We start from the raw sequence: 18,238 nt of genomic DNA on the forward strand, positions 1-18,238 counted from the left end.
TGTGCGACCGTGTGTAGACAAAACAAGTTTGACATCCGTCAGAAAAAATCCATGGATTTTGTTGTCGGAACGTCAGATCAATGTCCGATCGTGTGTACGGGGCATTAGAAGAGATAAATTCATCATTTTTGTACAACTAGGTGCCAGCACAACTGAGCATGCTCAGACATGCAAACTACTCTCATTTTAACTCCCATGGCTTTTTCACAGGGCGCTATAATAAATACCAAAATTAGTGCCGGGCTAAAATAAGAGTGAAAATTGGTGCTATATAGTCCAATGCAAGTTTCAGCCATTGATTCTAATTGTAACTTTCCCAAATAAATACTTTTAATGTTGAGATGAAATGTATCTTTCTCTGACAAAAAAATTCCTTTGCAACAATGTTGCTTCTACTTTCAACTATTTTGTTTTTAAGAATGCTAGAATGTGGAATATTTTGATGTTTTGGTAAAATATATTTTTCTCTGTCACTTTCCCATGTTACACTCCATCTCACGAAAATCTTTACCCAAACTTACACATGTGTATTTACAACCTGCAAACAATACCATTGCTGATGCAAATTTAAAATGAGTCACAATTATGTGTGTTTTTGATCATTTCCAAATAATCATAATTTGAGCAACAAAATGTGATATGTGTACCAACATCAGAGGGTAACATCACTATTCTACACTTACCCACCAAAAAACACCAAATATCACAGAATAAATCAAGAAGAATAATAATGAGTTTGTAATTCCACCACCTATATGTCCAAAGAAATGCAGTATTTATGTGTATTTATGTGTAGATGGTTTCTACATGTGGCAGAACTGTGGCTTAGAGGTTCCAACTTCTGCTTAGCACCCCTGAGGGTCTGGGTTTGAATCCCAAACATGCTGCTTCATGTAAAGAAGTTGTCTCATCTCCCTATGTTGTTAAACATAACTCCTGACTCAGGTCCTAAAGCTATGTCTAAATGTAGTATTTATGTATAGGAGGGTTCCACCACCATTGTAAATCTTGCCAGATATACTATCTAGCCAAAAGTATTGGGATATGGAAAAATGCAGCGCATGTACAAATGAATATAGGTCTTTAAAATGGTGAAACAGTCAAGAAATAACTAATTGACCACAAGTGCCTTGAAACACAAACGTCCATAGATGGATGTGAATGTCCAACCACACAGGAGGTATAAGTACTCCAAGGGGTGGTGATAGTCTGATGGTTGTCAGAAAACACCTGGCATCATACAGCGACTTCCCAACTGAGAAACCGGGTCCCAATGGGTCATTCAGAGAAAGTGCAAAAAAGCCTCTTACCAGATCCTGTGGATTCCCATGTCAGCGACAGGGAATCACATGCGCAGTTTGTCACAAATGACGTGGAATGGGAGCTCAGGAATCGCCAATCTCTTGGATGGTGGTCTGTATGGATCTCGGCCGGCAACCGGATGGGTCCTCACAACGAACCGTCCTCACACCGAACCGTCCCAGCGTGCATCAGACGTTTCACAAACGGTCCCCCGAAAGGAGCAGTTGGAGGGACTGGATCTCATGCGGTAAATGTGGAAACAAAAAGAATGTGCCTCCACATGGTGCAGATAAAAAAGGGGGTGTTTTTATTGACAAAAAAATAAAAGCGTGATCACGGTGATCACGGTGGATAAAAACAAATGGGCAACAAAGAGAGTGGTGTATGTACCCGACGCGTTTCGACCTAGGGGTCTTCAACAGGGGCATAGACCACTCACTCCAAGTTGCCAAATATATATAGTAAAAGGCCCTGAACAGGGTCCTTACCTCGAGGTCCCCCTCCATTCCGGGGACCAAGGGGGAAAGACCCGGGGTGGAGAGGTCCACCCAGGGGACGCCCCACTGATCCACAACAGAGGAACAACACCAGGGGTCCTCCCCCACACTATGGTCCCCCTCAGGGCCACCACGGACCACAACATCCAAATCAGGAATATGGGTACCATACCCCTGTTCGGGTGACTAACCGTTTCACTCCCCTCAGAGAAAATACTCCTTATGAAACACATGGAGATACCTATGGCTATTCTGAGAGGGAGGAGGATTACTACCACAGATCTCCTTACAATTATAATCAAAATCAACCTGGCCCTAGTTACTCTTTGGATTTGCAGAGAACCATGGAGGGACATCTGGGATATACAGAAAGAAAAGAGGGTCCAGAGGGGGGAGGAGGGCACAATCCCAAAAGAAAAAGAACATAAAAGGAAAAGGTATCTTTAATTTGAGTTCGGCCACTCTGACGGAGGCAGAGAAATCTGTCCTTGACAGAGGACTCAAATTTGTTCCGCTCAAACCCCTTAACAAATTTTCCACCTTTATTGACGTCCTCAAGTTCACACGTAAATTGAGCATACAAAGACACTTTCTGACCAAACCCCCTATGGGATTTAACAATAAGGGGATTTCATCCACTACAATCCCCCCGGCTCCAGCCAATACACATACAGGTTCTGAACCCGTAGATTCTAGCTTGTCTGATGTACAAGTTACACATTCAGGATTATCCAATCCATCTATATTTAACCCCCCAGGCTCTCTGGCTCCCTCCATACAGGTTTTTAAAAACCTTGTTCTGGGAGATCTGGACAAATTAAACAAACAGAAAAAACGCGTCTATATTCAATCAGACATAAAAAACGGCCTCAGATCTCTTTGTGAGAAAAAGAACCTGATAATCCGCCCTGCGGATAAGGGGGGCAGGATTGTAGTTCTTGATAAGGTCGATTACCTTAAAGAGATGTATAGAATCCTTAACGATTCAAACACTTACAGCCCTATTCCTACGGACCCCACTACATCTTTCAAAAAGGCTTTGGTCAAACTTATTGAGGAAGGTTATGCGCTAGGGATTTTAAACAAAAAGGAAAAAAGTTTTCTAGTCCCACAAGTCCCACGCATTCCAGCTATCTATTATCTTCCTAAAGTCCATAAGGACTCAGTCAATCCCCCTGGCAGACCTATTGTCAGCGGGATTGACTCAGTCACAGCCCGTATTGGTAAATACGTAGATTTTTATTTACAGCCGTTGGTTCGTTCCACGCAGTCCTATCTTAAGGACACTAGAGACACCATTAGATTACTGGAACCTGTTTCAGTTTCAGAAGGGATGCTTTTAGTCACAGCAGATGTGGCGGCACTTTATACGTGCATCCCACATCACTTGGGCTTTGAGGCGGTGGAGAAACACCTATCTAGAGACAACAAGCTCCCTTCCCTTCAGCGTAATTTTATTATGCAATTACTCATATTTGCAACGGAACACAATTATTTTTGGTTCCAGAACCAATTTTTTTTACAGAAGAGGGGCGTGGCTATGGGGGCCAAGTTCGCCCCCAGCCTCGCCAACCTCTTCATGGCCCAGTGGGAGGAGGATGTCGTCTATGCGGCCCAGAAATCCGAGTTGATCCTCTGGGCCAGGTACATAGACGACATCCTCTTCCTATGGGATGGTGACCGCACATCACTTGAGTTTCATGACCAGTCTCAATTCTAATGATAGAGGAATATCTTTGAGCTATGAGGCCAGCTCTACTAGTGTACATTTTTTGGACCTTGAAATATTTGTGGTGGACAAACATTTGGAGTTCCGCACGTATTTCAAGGCCACCGACCGGAACGGATTCATTCCCATTGACAGTTGCCATCAGGAGCAGTGGCTCAAGTCTGTTCCCCGTAGCCAATTTTTGAGACTACGACGCAACTGTACCAATGCTATTGATTTCCAGTCACAATCGCTAGTTCTGAGAGATCGATTTATTGAAAAAGGTTATGATCCCAGACATCTAGACGAGGAACTTAATAGGGCACTATCCACTGATAGAGAATCCACTTTGATAGAACGCCCCAAATCCACAGCTGAATCTATGCACAAATGGGCTTTCTTTACCACTCACTCTATTCAGTCCAAACAAGTAAAAGCTATATTCAAAAAGCACTGGAAGGTACTTTTAAATGATAATCTACTGGGGTCAGTTCTTCCTGAACGGGCGGCTGTTGTATTCAGGGGAGCACGGTCCATTCAAGGACAGATTGCTCCGAATATAATAGACCCCCCCAAAAGAGTTTCATTTTTTCAGGAATGTCAGGGTTATTACCCCTGCCGTAGATGCAATGTCTGCCTCCACAACATTCGAGGCAGACAAAAAAGTACCACTTTCCAATCTACAGTCACCTCCCTCACTTACCAGATGAAACACTTCACAACTTGTACATCACAATACATTGTCTACCTCATTACTTGCCCCTGCCACAAACAGTATGTTGGGCGTACCATCAGAACTTTCTCTATTTGAGTCAATGAACATGTGGCAGGTATCAAGAAAGGCAAGGACAAACATACAGTACCCCGGCATTATCTGGAACACTATAATAAAGACCCTACCGGGACTTTATTTCAGGTGATCAACAAATTTGTCCCACATTGGAGAGGAGAGTCCCGCCTCCGAGGAGTGTCACGCCTCGAAACTTATTGGATATGGGAGTTGAGGTCCTATTTCCCGTTAGGTTTAAACGTGGAGTGGGACCTCAACTCCTTTATCAACCAATCCTAAATTCCTTCCACATCTCTATGCATGTCCCTTCCTCTCTTTATTAATATTTTAATTTTTTTTTTTTCACCTATATTCACAAGCTGGTACACAGTTTATATATGGTGCACCTTAGAGGGTTATCTTTTCACCCAATTGAAATTGGTCCAATCCAAATTGACCCATTCGGTCTATGCTGATGATTCTTTACAGTCAAGGGATCATAGGGATAACTATCAGATATTTAGGTCACTTTACAAATCCATACATTCCCTCCACATATATATTCATTTTAACACATTTTACAATGTGCGTTCTGGAGATTTTGTGTTCACATAATTTTTTAATTTTTTAATTTTTTATTTCAGTCCCACTTAACACACATGGACCTTAAGAGACATTCACACATGCCACTCCAGCATATTTTTTTACACATTTATGCGATTCCACCTTAGTTAGTCATTTTCCAACACATTATATTTCACTATATGTGTCCCCACTTCCAATACACTTCCGGTTCACTGGAGTTCTATGCACAATTCTGGGTCATCGGGTCCCGGTCTGCTGCATAACACAATTTTTTTACACTGACACCATAGAGATGCTGTTTTGTCTCATTCAGCATCCGTTGCTTGCTGGATTGCATTGCCGGGACGCTAGGTGTATTTATTTAAGTCCCATCCCTCTGCGGTGTACGGATTGTACGTACAGCAGAGTTGAGTGGGATGTTTGCTCTCTGATTGGCCCAGTGAGTCATGTGAGAGGGAGACGTCAGACACGCCCACGGACGTGACGTCATTTCCTACACAGACTGGTCATGTGGGCGTTCAGGGATAGAGGCCGGCTCATACATAGCGGCCTATTGGTCAGCTTTATTTAACACCTTTTGTCTTCTTATTGAGGATTGGCTCCTCTGGCTGACAGGGCGGTACATTCTGCCGGACTGTCAGCAGAGGAGTGCTGTTTTCATTTAATCTTTAAATGCTTTATTTTTGTTAGAGAGCTCATAGAGTGATATATTTTTCTGCTTGTAGACCTTTATACAGTCTCCTGAGCTTCACCTTAATGTCATTCATTTATTTATATATAAATTGTGTATGATCTTTATGTCTAGACATTCAAGCAAGTCATGTGATTGTATTCACCCAATCCAATCTCCTGGTTTTTCAGCCCTTGTGATTGGTCCTTCTCTAAATAATTTTACTATATATATTTGGCAACTTGGAGTGAGTGGTCTATGCCCCTGTTGAAGACCCCTAGGTCGAAACGCGTCGGGTACATACACCACTCTCTTTGTTGCCCATTTGTTTTTATCCACCGTGATCATGCTTTTATTTGTGTATGGTCGTTTTTGTCAATAAAAACACCCCCTTTTTTATCTGCACCATGTGGAGGCACATTCTTTTTGTTTCCACATTTACCGCATGAGATCCAGTCCCTCCAACTGCTCCTTTCGGGGGACCGTTTGTGAAACGTCTGATGCACGCTGGGACGGTTCGGTGTGAGGACGGTTCGTTGTGAGGACCCATCCGGTTGCTGGCCGAGATCCATACAGACCACCATCCAAGAGATTGGCGATTCCTGAGCTCCCATTCCACGTCATTTGTGACAAACTGCGCATGTGATTCCCTGTCGCTGACATGGGAATCCACAGGATCTGGTAAGAGGCTTTTTTGCACTTTCTCTGAATGACCCATTGGGACCCGGTTTCTCAGTTGGGAAGTCGCTGTATGATGCCAGGTGTTTTCTGACAACCATCAGACTATCACCACCCCTTGGAGTACTTATACCTCCTGTGCGGTTGGACATTCACATCCATCTATGGACGTTTGTGTTTCAAGGCACTTGTGGTCAATTAGTTATTTCTTGACTGTTTCACCATTTTAAAGACCTATATTCATTTGTACATGCGCTGCATTTTTCCATATGCCTATTTTGTTGTTTTTGTCAAACTGTATGCAGCAGCTTTCATTCATTTTACTGGTTAGCGCAGTGTTTTCTATTTACCTCTAAAAGTATTGGGATGCCTGCCAAACTTTAATGGCAGCCCAGTCTTAAGCCTCGTACACACAATCAGATTTTCGGCAGGGAATTGTGTGATGTTTGCCTAACATCTGACTGTTAGTATGCTCCTTCAGAAAATTGTTGTCCAACTTTCCGCCAACAAATGTTGGATGGCAGGCTAGTACATTTTCGGCGGACAACGGTCTGTTGTCAGATTTTGGTATCATGTGTACACAAGTCCGTCACACAAAAGTACAAAGTACAACCACGCATGCTCGGAATCAATGCCCACCAAACACGACATTAGCAGAAGGTGCCCAAAGGGTGGCGCTCAACAGCTGAAATTCCACGTAGTACGTCACTACATTTGTGTTTGTTGACCGACAATTGTGTTCCATTAGTATGCAAGACAAGTTCCTGGCCCATGCACCTTGGACAAAAGTCTAACGCTCTGTTGGCCAACAATCCGATCATGTGCACGAGGCTTTAGTCTGTAGGTTTAAAATTAGATTTGGCCCACCCTTTGCAGCTATAACAGCTTCTAGGAAGGCTGTCCACAAGGTTTAGTGTGTCTATAGGAATGTTTGACCATTCTTCAAAAGTGCATTTGTGAGACCAGGCACTGATGTTGGATGAGAAGGCCTGGATTGCAATCTTTGCTCTAATTCAGCCAAAAGGTGTTCTATTGGGTTGAGATCAGGATTCTTTGCAGGCCAGTCAAGTTCCTCCACCCCAAACTCAATCATCCATGTCTTTATGGACCTTGCTTTGTGCACTGGTGTCCAGTCATGTTGGAACAGGAATGGGCCATTCACAAACTGTTCTCACAAAGTTGGGAGCATGAAATTGTCCAAAATGTCTTGGTATGCTGATGCCTTAAGAGTTCCCTTCACTGGAACTAAGAGGCCAACCCCCTCACATCATAATGAGAAGGCCAGGTTTTTTGCTGTGATTTGTGGGGGAGAAGAAATGATATTGTGCTTAATGACAAATGCCCAACTAGAGCTGCTTGTTTGAAATTATTGAGCATTCTTTCCATCAAAAGTGGGTTTATGCTGTCAATGTTGTGTGTGTATTGTTCCTGTCTGACCATGTATTCATGGTTTGGGAGCATCTGATGACCTTCTACTCTTTGATCTCATTCCTTAATAGACATGTGAAATTTGTTTAGTTTCCAAATTCGTTTAACTAATTTTGACAAATGCGTTAATTCCGAAATTTCCGAATTTTTAAATTTCCTAAACTTCGAATTTCAAATTTCTGAATATCGAATTTTCGAATTTCCAAAAATTTTTATAAAATTTGGAAATTTGAAACTCCAAAAATAAGAATGAAAATCTGAAAATTCAAAAGAATGAAAATTCCAAAACCTGAAAATCTGAAATAATAACTAACTAATAATAACTATTTATTTATAGGTATTGGAATTTCCTTTTAAAATTTGGCTGTTAGTGAATGTAACGAGTACGAAGTTAAGAATTATCTGAAAAGACGAATGCCGTATCTAAACAAATGGAATGTAACAATCGAATAATAATAAATAACAATAATAATAATAATAACACCTTTTTATTATTATTATTATTTATTATTCATTTTTTCCATTCCATTTGTTTAGATGTAGCATTTGTTATTTTGGATAATTTGTAACTTCAGATAAATTTGTATTCCAATACCTATAATTTAATAGTTAGTTATTATTAGTTATTATTTTGAATTTTACTAATTTTCTTTTTTTTCAGATTTTCAGAAATTCGGAATTTGAAAATTCTGAAATTTGGAATTCGAAAATTTGAAATTCGTAAATTTAAAAATTCAGAAATTTGGAATTTGGAATTCGGAAATTTGGAAATTTGGAAATTTGAAAATCCAAATTTTTGGATTTCCAAATTTTCGAATTTCTGAAATTCCGAATTTTAGAATTTCTAAATTTCCAAATTTTAGAATTTCCAAAAAAGCAAAAAAAACGAATGAAACGCAAACTAAAACAACCAATTTTTTTGTCAGTGCACATGTCTATTGCTTAATCATGCACATGTAAATGCAGCTTCCAGCAGAACATGGTCACCAATGTACGTGTGTGGATTGTGGGGTGGTGGTGGGTGTTAGTTTGAAAAATGTGCCTTTTTTAATATTATGTTGGAATGCGTTGTATGAATAATGACTGTTAAGTATGTTTCTATAATCTTGCAGATAAAAATGTGATGTGGGTTGGTGGGTGAGTAGTTGTACTATGAAATGTGTTGGCTGTTATACACTGAAAGTAAAGCTGTGTTCACTTTAAGGTTTAGACAAATTTTAGATTGTAAGCGCCTATGAGCAAGGTCTTTAAAATCCAATTGCTAACTATTTAGATAAATATAGCACCATATATACTGTATATTTTTTATGCTTGTGAATGAATGTACATATCGTGGTTTCTGCTGGAAAAATAAAATTACATTAGTTTTGGGGGTGGTGGTTTTGGGGAAGTGCAATATCTTTCTTATACCCATAGAAATTATAACACCTCAAAGAGGGACCTCGCCATGCCTTTTAATTGTGCACTAAAAAGCCTAATCAAAAACCTAATCTCTTCAGCACACCTGCAAGTAAATGCTAAGTGTTTAGGTGGAGTCTTTGTATTTACAGTTGTGCTCATAAGTTTACATGCCCTGGCAGAATTTATGATTTCTTGTCCATTTTTCAGAGAATATGAATGATAACACAAAAAAATTTATTTCACTCATGGTTAGTGTTTGGCTGAAGTCATTTATTATCAATCAACTGTGTTTACTCTTTTTAAATCATAATGGCAACAGAAACTACCCAAATGACCCATATCAAAAGTTTACATACCCTGGTGATTTTGGCCTGATAACATGCACACAAGTTGACACAAAGGGGTTTGAATGGCTATTAATGGTAACATCCTTACCTGTGATCTGTTTGCTTGTAATTAGTGTGTGTGTATAAAAGGTCAATGAGTTTCTGGACTCCTGACAGACCCTTGAATCTTTTATCCAGTGCTGCACTGTCATTTCTGGATTCTGAGTCATGGGGAAAGCAAAAGAATTGTCAAAGGATCTGCGGGAAAAGGTAGTTGAACTGTATAAAACAGGAAAGGGATATAAAAAGATATCCAAGGAATTGAGAATACCAGTCAGCTGTGTTCAAACTCTAATCAAGAAATGGAAAATGAGTGGTTCTGTTGAAACCAAACCACGGTCAGGTAGACCAACTAAAATTTCAGACAACTGCCAGGAAAATTGTTCAGGATGCAAAAAAAAAACCCACAAAGAACTTCAGGTGAAATACAGGACTCTCTGAAAACATGTGGTGTGGCCATTTCAAGATGCACAATAAGGAGGTACTTGAAGAAAGATGGGCTGCCTGGTCGAAATGCCTGAAGAAAGCCATTACTATGCAATTGCCACAAAGTATCCCACTTACAATACGCCAAACAGCACAGAGACAAACCTCAAACCTTCTGGCACAAAGTCATTTGGAGTGATGAGACCAAAATTTAGCTTTTTGGCCACAACCATAAACGCTACATTTGGAGAGGAGTCAACAAGGCCTATGATTAAAGGTACGGAGGTGGATCGCTGATGTTTTGGGGATGTGTGAGCTACAAAGGCATAGGAAATTTGGTCAAAATTGTTGGCAAGATGTATGTTATCAAAAAATACTGGAGAAACATTTGCATTCATCAGCCAGGAAGCTGCGCATGGGATGTGCTTGGACATTCCAACATGACAATGATCCAAAACACAAGGCCAAGTCGACCTGTCATTAGCTACAACAGAATAAAGTGAAGGTTCCGGAGTGGCCATCTCAGTCTCCTGACCTCAATATCATTGAGCCACTCTGGGGAGATCGCAAACGTGCAGTTCATGCAAGACAACCCAAGAATTTACAGGAACTGGAGGCTTTTTTGCCAAGAGGAATGGGCAGCTTTACCATCTGAGAAGATAAAGAGCCTCAGTCACAAATACCACAAAAGACTTCAAGCTGTCATTGATGTTAACGGTATTAAGAACTAGGGTATGTAAACTTTTGATCAGGGTCATTTGGGTAGTTTCTGTTGCCATTATGATTTAAAAAGAGTAAACACAGTTGATTGATAATAAATGGCTTCAGCCAAAAACTAACCATGAGTGAAAGAAAAGCTTTTGTATTATCATTCATATTCTCTGAAAAATGGCCAAGAAATCATAAATCCTGCCTGGGTATGTAAACTTATGAGCACAACTGTAACAGTTGTTGAGAATTGCAGGTAAGAAATTCAGCTGGTGGATAGGCAGTCTTGTATGGGTCAGTCTTGGTTCACATTGGTACAATTTGACATGTCAAATTGCATGCCAAATTGGATGCAATTACACTGTCCTAGCTTCTGTACTACTTTTGATAACTTTGGGGTGTGATTTACATTGACATTTGTGCAGAAATCTACACAGATGTCTCTGAAATTCCACCCACAGTCAGAACTGACATGCGGGAATGAAATTGTGATTTCAGCTGAACTCGCATGATTTTCTCTCACTGTCAGTGTGAGCTTTGGACCTCAGAGTCGCATGAAATGTTGCCCCCCATTATTTCCATACATATCTATGCAACTTCACCCATGTTCACATAGCTCTGAATTGACATGTCAAATTGCAGGCTAAATCAGCGCCTATTGACGGCAATGGAACTGTCTGAATTGGTGCAGTGCCCCATCGATTCCCAAAAGTAGTTCCTGCACTACTTTGGGTGACTTCAGGGGGCAATTTCTTACCTATCAACTTTTTGAGATGGGAATGAGGGACACCTATTAGCAAAAGTATGTAGGCATAGGACACACCCTCTAACACACCTCCTTAAAGGAGAATTTAAAAAAAAAAATGATTAGTTAAACCCCCAAGTTTTTTTTACCAATAATATTCCTTTAGATTGGCTTTGGAAATTTACAAACAAAGCAATTTAGAAATCAGATGAAAGGTTTAGCACTGGGAAACCCTTTTTGAAAGATAAAAAGTGCATTTTGTATACAACTGTATAGATCAGAACAAAATGAGGGACAAATAAGGGGGAAAGAGGGACCGAGGGACTTTGTTCCAAATCAGGGACAGTTGGGACCTATGCAATTTCACTAGACATCTGTGCAGGAAAGTGCACTGATGTCTCTGAAATCGCTCACAAAGTCAGGCTGAGGCCCCTTTCACACTTGTGTGACTTTTCCTGCGACTTTGGACATCAGAGTCACATGACAAGTCATACACCATGATTTTCAATGAGTACCATTCATATCTGTGCGACTTCAAGTCACACCAACTTCAAAGTAGTCCTTGTACTACTTTGGTCTGACTTTTTGATGCGAGTTGAGGTCCATAGACCTCAAGTTTGCACAGGCATTCCCTGAAATTGTGGTGAAATTGCCACCACAAAATTGCTGGAAAAATCGCAGCAAAATTGCTTGACTTTTCCTGTGACTTCTATGTCCATAGATCTCAAGATTACACAGGCATTGCTTAAAGTCGCATCAAAATCATGGCAAAAAAGCACTGCAAAATTGCGCGATTTTCAGGTCACACAAGTGTGAAAGGGGACTAAGTCACTGTGCTGAGTACTATTATACCTAAAATATAAAGTAGTCCCACCATCAAACACTAGTAGACATATGTTCTCAATATAATTGTGCTCAAATGGCTGAAAATCACACAGATAGTATCACCTACTGAAAGCTTGCATTGTACTCTTGGTTCACATCCCACAGATGGATACTAGAAGATTGTATTGGTAAAAAAAAAAGGTAAATGACTATTAGCCAAAGCAGCATATGCTGAAAATAGGTGAATGCTAATTAGCCAATGAACTTTAGTTTGGCTGATTCTAGTATATTAACTCTTCAAATGCATGCAATGGTATGTAAGTATTCAATAATATTATGGTGTGGAATTCCTAACATTGCACACTAGTTAAAGGGCAGTTTACATTTCTTTGTTTATTTGTATTTGCTTGTGCACTGAAAAAATAGACAGCTGGTGGATGGTAGGCTGACTGGGATTTGAACTCATACCTTGAGTTCTGTGGATACATCTGAGCAGACCACCAAGCCATTGTGCTAAGTACACTGAGACCTGCATAATAGTGTAGTATGATTAAAGAATGTACATAAATAATTACCACTTTATAGTCACCTAAATAAAAAAAAATTAAAAAAATGGAAGAAACAACATACAACAAATAGGTAACCTAAATGTTCAATACATGTCACTATACAGAATAGCCTACATTACTCTGTAATAATCATTCATAACTGCATTCTTTAGCAAAAGAAGGAAAAAACTAGGAATACTAATTGCAATATACATCAATAGATGCACATGAGGTAGAGCACATCTCACATAAAAATGTTTCTTTCACACACCTGGATCATGGTTGCAGTGCAGTTCTCTATAATAACTTTGTAGAAATTAGCATTTGCATATCCGCGGAATCGCTAATTAGCGCTGATTTCCAAATTTACTAACGTATGTTTGCTGCTAATAGCGCTCTTTTTCATTTGCACGTTCGCCTGTTAAAATCTTAATTGCCTAAAATGGGTCGCTATTACATGTAATAGCACCCAGTACTTCCCGGCACTATAGTAAATGACCCCCATAGTGTAAATAAAAAATGTTAATATAAATCCATAATACAAATCTACTAAAATAGGCTGCCCAGTTGCAGTTAGATTCTATAAAAATTTTAATGAGAATGGACCAAACCACATCCCACAAGCAGCAAAGGCCTTTTAGGTGTGCCTATCACAAATCATTTTGCTATGTAAGGATAAAACTATTTTCCAATGCAGTAATTTTGAGTGCAATTTTTTAGTCACCATTAATTAGGGTTTTTTCATGTGCAGAGAAAATCTTATTTTTTTTTCATTACTGATCGGTCATCGGCTGTGTTTGATGGACACAGCCAGTGACAGATTGCACTGCATCACAGCCCCACGGCAGTGCATGAGGCGCAATTCAGGAGAACATCTTATGATTTCCACCCGGATTGACAAAAGTCCCCTTGGGCAAGAACTGGTTAAATTAACAATATTATAGTGACAGTGTAGCGCTACTAGAAAGTGTAAAAATAAATCACAAGATAAAGACTCAGTAACAAATCTAATAGAACAAAAATATAGTTTAACCAAACTGGATGTGACCCAGTAAGTGGGTGTGAAAAAAATGTCCAAAAAAGTGTGAAATATCCCTCAAGTGAAGGTAATCCCAATTGTAGGAAAATGGTGTGAGGCTAGTCTGTAGTCAATTTCAACGATACTCAAGAGTTAAATGGGTACTCTTACCAGCTATGATGGACCCCAAATGTCGTACGACAAAGGGGTTGAACAGGCTTAGGATCCTATGCTGTATGGATCGGATGACAATAACTTGCATGTTAACCTTTAAAATTAGCACTTTTAATTTTTTTTTCCATATGAAGTTTTTATTAAGAATAAAGTGTTAATACACAATTTTTTATACAAACAGTAGGTGATTGAACATCAAGAACATATACAGAATTGGTGTAACCTTACTTTTGAAAACATAGCGATACAGATAAAATAGCCAAAATTTCTAGAATCCCCACATTCACCAGGGGTCTGCGGGTAGACATAAACAGGATAGTCACCCTAATCACAGTCTATGAGGTGTGGGGCTTATTGTAGAGGTAACTCTTGATTTACCTGGATGTATCTGTCTATATCTGAGTAGGTAAGGAAGCGTTGGGTCCTTAAAGTGGGTGAGGTCATGTGGGGGGATAGTCTTGGCCATTTAGTTTGGAGTAGAAAGTAGGGGTAGCAGTCAATCACCAGGGCTAATGTGTAAATGAGGATATGTATGTGATATGATGTCGTCTGGGCAGGTGAGTCAGGAGCAGAAGAGGGGGAAAATGGCAGGGGAAAGGGGACAGAGGTAAAAGGCAAAAAAAGAGGGGAAGGGGAGGAAAAGCAGGATCAAGGGGGATGGAAGAGAAAGAAAAAAAAAGGGGGGGAGAGGAGATGGAGCTTAGAGGGTGTCACCTTCTCGCTCTCCAAGGGCCACGCCATATATGTAGGGGCTCGTGAGAGGGTCCCTGTTAGGAGAGGTCTCCTCCCAGGGTCGACCTTTGCGTGATAGTGAAGCATTTTGTACGCCATATTAGAAGAGTATTCTTCTAGAAAGTGCCAATTGGGGTGTCTCAATTAGCTATTGGAGGGTTCAGAACTTTTTAAGCCCATTAAGGATGCATATCTCTCTGTAGTACAAGAGTGGGTCCAGCAGGCCCAGGTCCGGGAGAATTTCAAAGGGGAGTCTCATGCTATCTGGATTAGTTCCTCCATTTCAGCTATTTTTCACACACGGGTAAGCCATTCGGAGATAGTTGGGGTGCAGGGTGAACCCCAATGAGCTGGGATGCATAGTTTAGCTGCATTAATCATATGTACCACTAAGAATTTCCTGTACAAGTAGGCTGACGTGGAGGTGTGGTGAAGAATGAGCTGAGCTGGAGTGTAGTCTAGAGAATATGTGGTCACTTCTGAGGTGATGTCATGTACTTGTGTCCACTTGTGTGGGCAGGACCACCAAATGTGTAGGAGTGTGCCTGTTTCATTTGAACATCTCCAACATTTGTCATGTGTGTTTGGATTGAATTTGTTGAGGTGTTCGGTACCATCGAATAAGGGTTTTGTAATTGTTCTCTTGTGTCGTAACATTGAGTGAGCCTTTGTGTGCTTTTGCAAAAATGCGTTCTGAGTTCTCCTTGGATAGGCTTATTTGTAGTTCCCTTTCCCATGCCTGGCATGCTTTCCCAGCTTTAGGGGAGACAGATGCAAAGAGCATGGAATCGATGTTAGAGATCAAATGTTGCTGTGGTGTAGATTGAGTGCAGAGATTTTAAAATGGGGTTAGGGCTTAAGATACCGATGAATCTCGGTTCATATGGTATAGATTTTATTGGGAACCCCACACCAAATTTGATAAAAAACCATACCAGGCCACATGCCCTCAACACGAGGGGTGCTTTGGGGCTCGCCCCAACCCACAGCCCTGTCCCCACATTTATGGGGACAAGGGCCTCTTCCCCACAACCCTGGCTGGTGGTTGTGGGGGTCTGTGGGCAGGGGGCTTTAACAAGTGGGCCCCCAGATCCCGCCCCATGTGAATGAGTAGGGGTACATTGTACCCCTACCCATTCACCAAAAAAGTGTCAAAAATAAAGGCAAGAGTCAGTTTTTGACAATATCTTTATAAAAAAAAAACATGAAAAAATAAAGTCCCCCGATGCCAATCCATCATCAATCACGATTCCCGCCGCACCCAGAAAAAGTAAAAAAAGCTCTGCCAGCGAGAAAGGTTGAGCACCGAATGCCTGCTCTGCTGGGTGACCGTTCTTAAATAGGTAAGGGGCGTGGCCAGCTGGTGGTGTCACCTGGAGGCCCAGTCCCTTGTGACATCACCGATCTAGCATGCACCAGTGGTCAGCCTTCCTCGAGGAGGAAGCGTCTTTTTTTGGGTCTGGCAGTGAAGCAGGCATCGTAATTGATGATGGATCCACTTCAGGGGACATTTTTAAAAAAACAATTTAACCACCTCAGCCCCGGAAGTCCCTTCCTAAGCAGAGCACTTTTTACAATTTGGCACTGCGTCGCTTTAACTGGTAATTGCGCGATCATGCAATGCTGTACCCAAACAAAAATTGCGTCCTTTTTTCCCACAAATAATGCTTTTTTTACTGCTATTTGATCACCTCTGTGGTTTTTATTTTTTTTGCGCTATAAGCAAAAAATGAGCAACAATTTAAAAAAAAAAAAAAACAATATTTTTTACTTTTTGCTATAATAAATATCCCCAAAAATATTTTTAAAAAACAAATTTCTTCATCAGTTTATGCCAATATATATTCTTCTACATATTGTTGGAAAAAAAAATCGCAATAAGCATATATTGATTGGTTTGCAGAAAAGTTATAGCATCTACAAATTATGGGAAAGATTTATGGCATTTTTATGGCATTTTTATTATTTCTTTTTTTTTACTAGTAATGTAGTAAGTGTAGCTCCAGCCAAAAAATCTATTTTAAGCTTTTTGGAAAACATAGGAAACGGTTATCACCCCATGTTTTGCTGTCTGTGCACCTCTTCAGAAGATTTCACCTCACTTTCTGTCCCAATGACAAATGTTTGACAATTTGGGGTTTTTAGTGAAACAAGGATTGGTGATAAAGCATCAGTGGAGAGGAGACATGTTTTTCCCATATTAACTCTTACAGGAGAGAATTTCCCTTCCTAGGGGTAGATTTCTTCTCACTTCCTGTTGTCTCCTTCCGTTTGCAAGTAGGAATCGTTTGTAAGTTGGGGCCTGCCCTATATACTCTGCAGAAATTGAAGCCTTAGGTGTTGGTGTTGCTACAACACTGTAAGCCCTCGCAGTTACTCTTGGTGGGTGCTGGAACGGGCCCTGCTGTGAAATATTAGATCAAGAATTGTAATTACATGCACCTGTTGAACAGGGGCAGAAAAATTGGGCCTTTGGTGGTGGTGGTGGTGCTGTTGCCACAACACTGTAAGTCCTCACAGTTACTCTTGGTGGGCACAGAAACGGCCGTGCTGTGAAATATTAGATCAAGAATTGTAATTATATGTCCCTGTTAAACAGGGGTAGAAAAATTGGGCCTTAGGCACTGGTGCCACAACATTGCAACCCCTCACAGATACTCTAGTTGTAGCGCTGGAATTAGCCCTGCTGCAAAGTATTGCATCAAAAATTGTAATTACACTCCCCTGTTAAACAAGGGCTGAAAAATTGGGCCTTAGGCACTGGTGCTGGTGCCACAACACTGCAACCCCTCACAAATACTCTAGTTGAGTGCAGCAACGAACCCTCCTTGCAAAATATTGCATCAAAAATTGTAATTACACACCCCTGTTAAACAGGGGCTGAAAAATTGGGCCTTAGCTACTGGTGGCAGTGCCCAGAACCAAAAATATTCTCACAACCTATCAGCATGATCATTGAGGAGGAAGAGGATAGTCACTCAGCATAACAGGATAGTCACTCAGCATCAGCATAACAGTCTTGAAGGGATCTGACATTTTTAAAAAAAATATTCGGTTACATCAGGTGCTTGGTAGCTGGCAGTGATCCAAGAGTGATCCATATTTATGAAGGTCATTCAATCGACTGAGTCGGTGGACAGGCACACCCTGTCATCGGTTACAAAGCCTCCAGCAGCACTGAATATGCATTCCGAAAGAACGCTGGATGCAGGACAGGCCAGTAGCTCAATTGCATACTGTGCAAGCTCTGGCCAGTGATCCATCCTCACTGATGCACTTATCTCAAAAAAGGCCCACACCAAACAACTTTTGGCAGAGACAGCAGCACCCTGCACATGCGGAGCTCTGCGGTGTGAAGCAGTCGGTGTGCTGCCCTTAAGCTGGCCCCTGGAGGGCATCCTGCCTTGTTGGAGATGTGCCTCCTCCTCCTCCCCTCTCCTATCAGGTACCAATGTGGAGTCAGTGACCTCATCATCCCCTCCCTTCTCATCACTGGAGCAAAGCTGACAGTATGCTGCAGCTGGGGGAACATGACTGGCAGATTGCTGTCCTTCTTGGGCACCCCCTCTGTCTGGGCTCACTTTACTGCCTTCCTCTATTTTAGTACCATCATCGGAGCCTTCAAAACGCTGGGCATC

Source organism: Aquarana catesbeiana, linkage group LG05 (genome assembly GCF_042186555.1).
Source record: "Aquarana catesbeiana isolate 2022-GZ linkage group LG05, ASM4218655v1, whole genome shotgun sequence".
NCBI classification, from domain to species: Eukaryota; Metazoa; Chordata; class Amphibia; order Anura; family Ranidae; genus Aquarana; species Aquarana catesbeiana.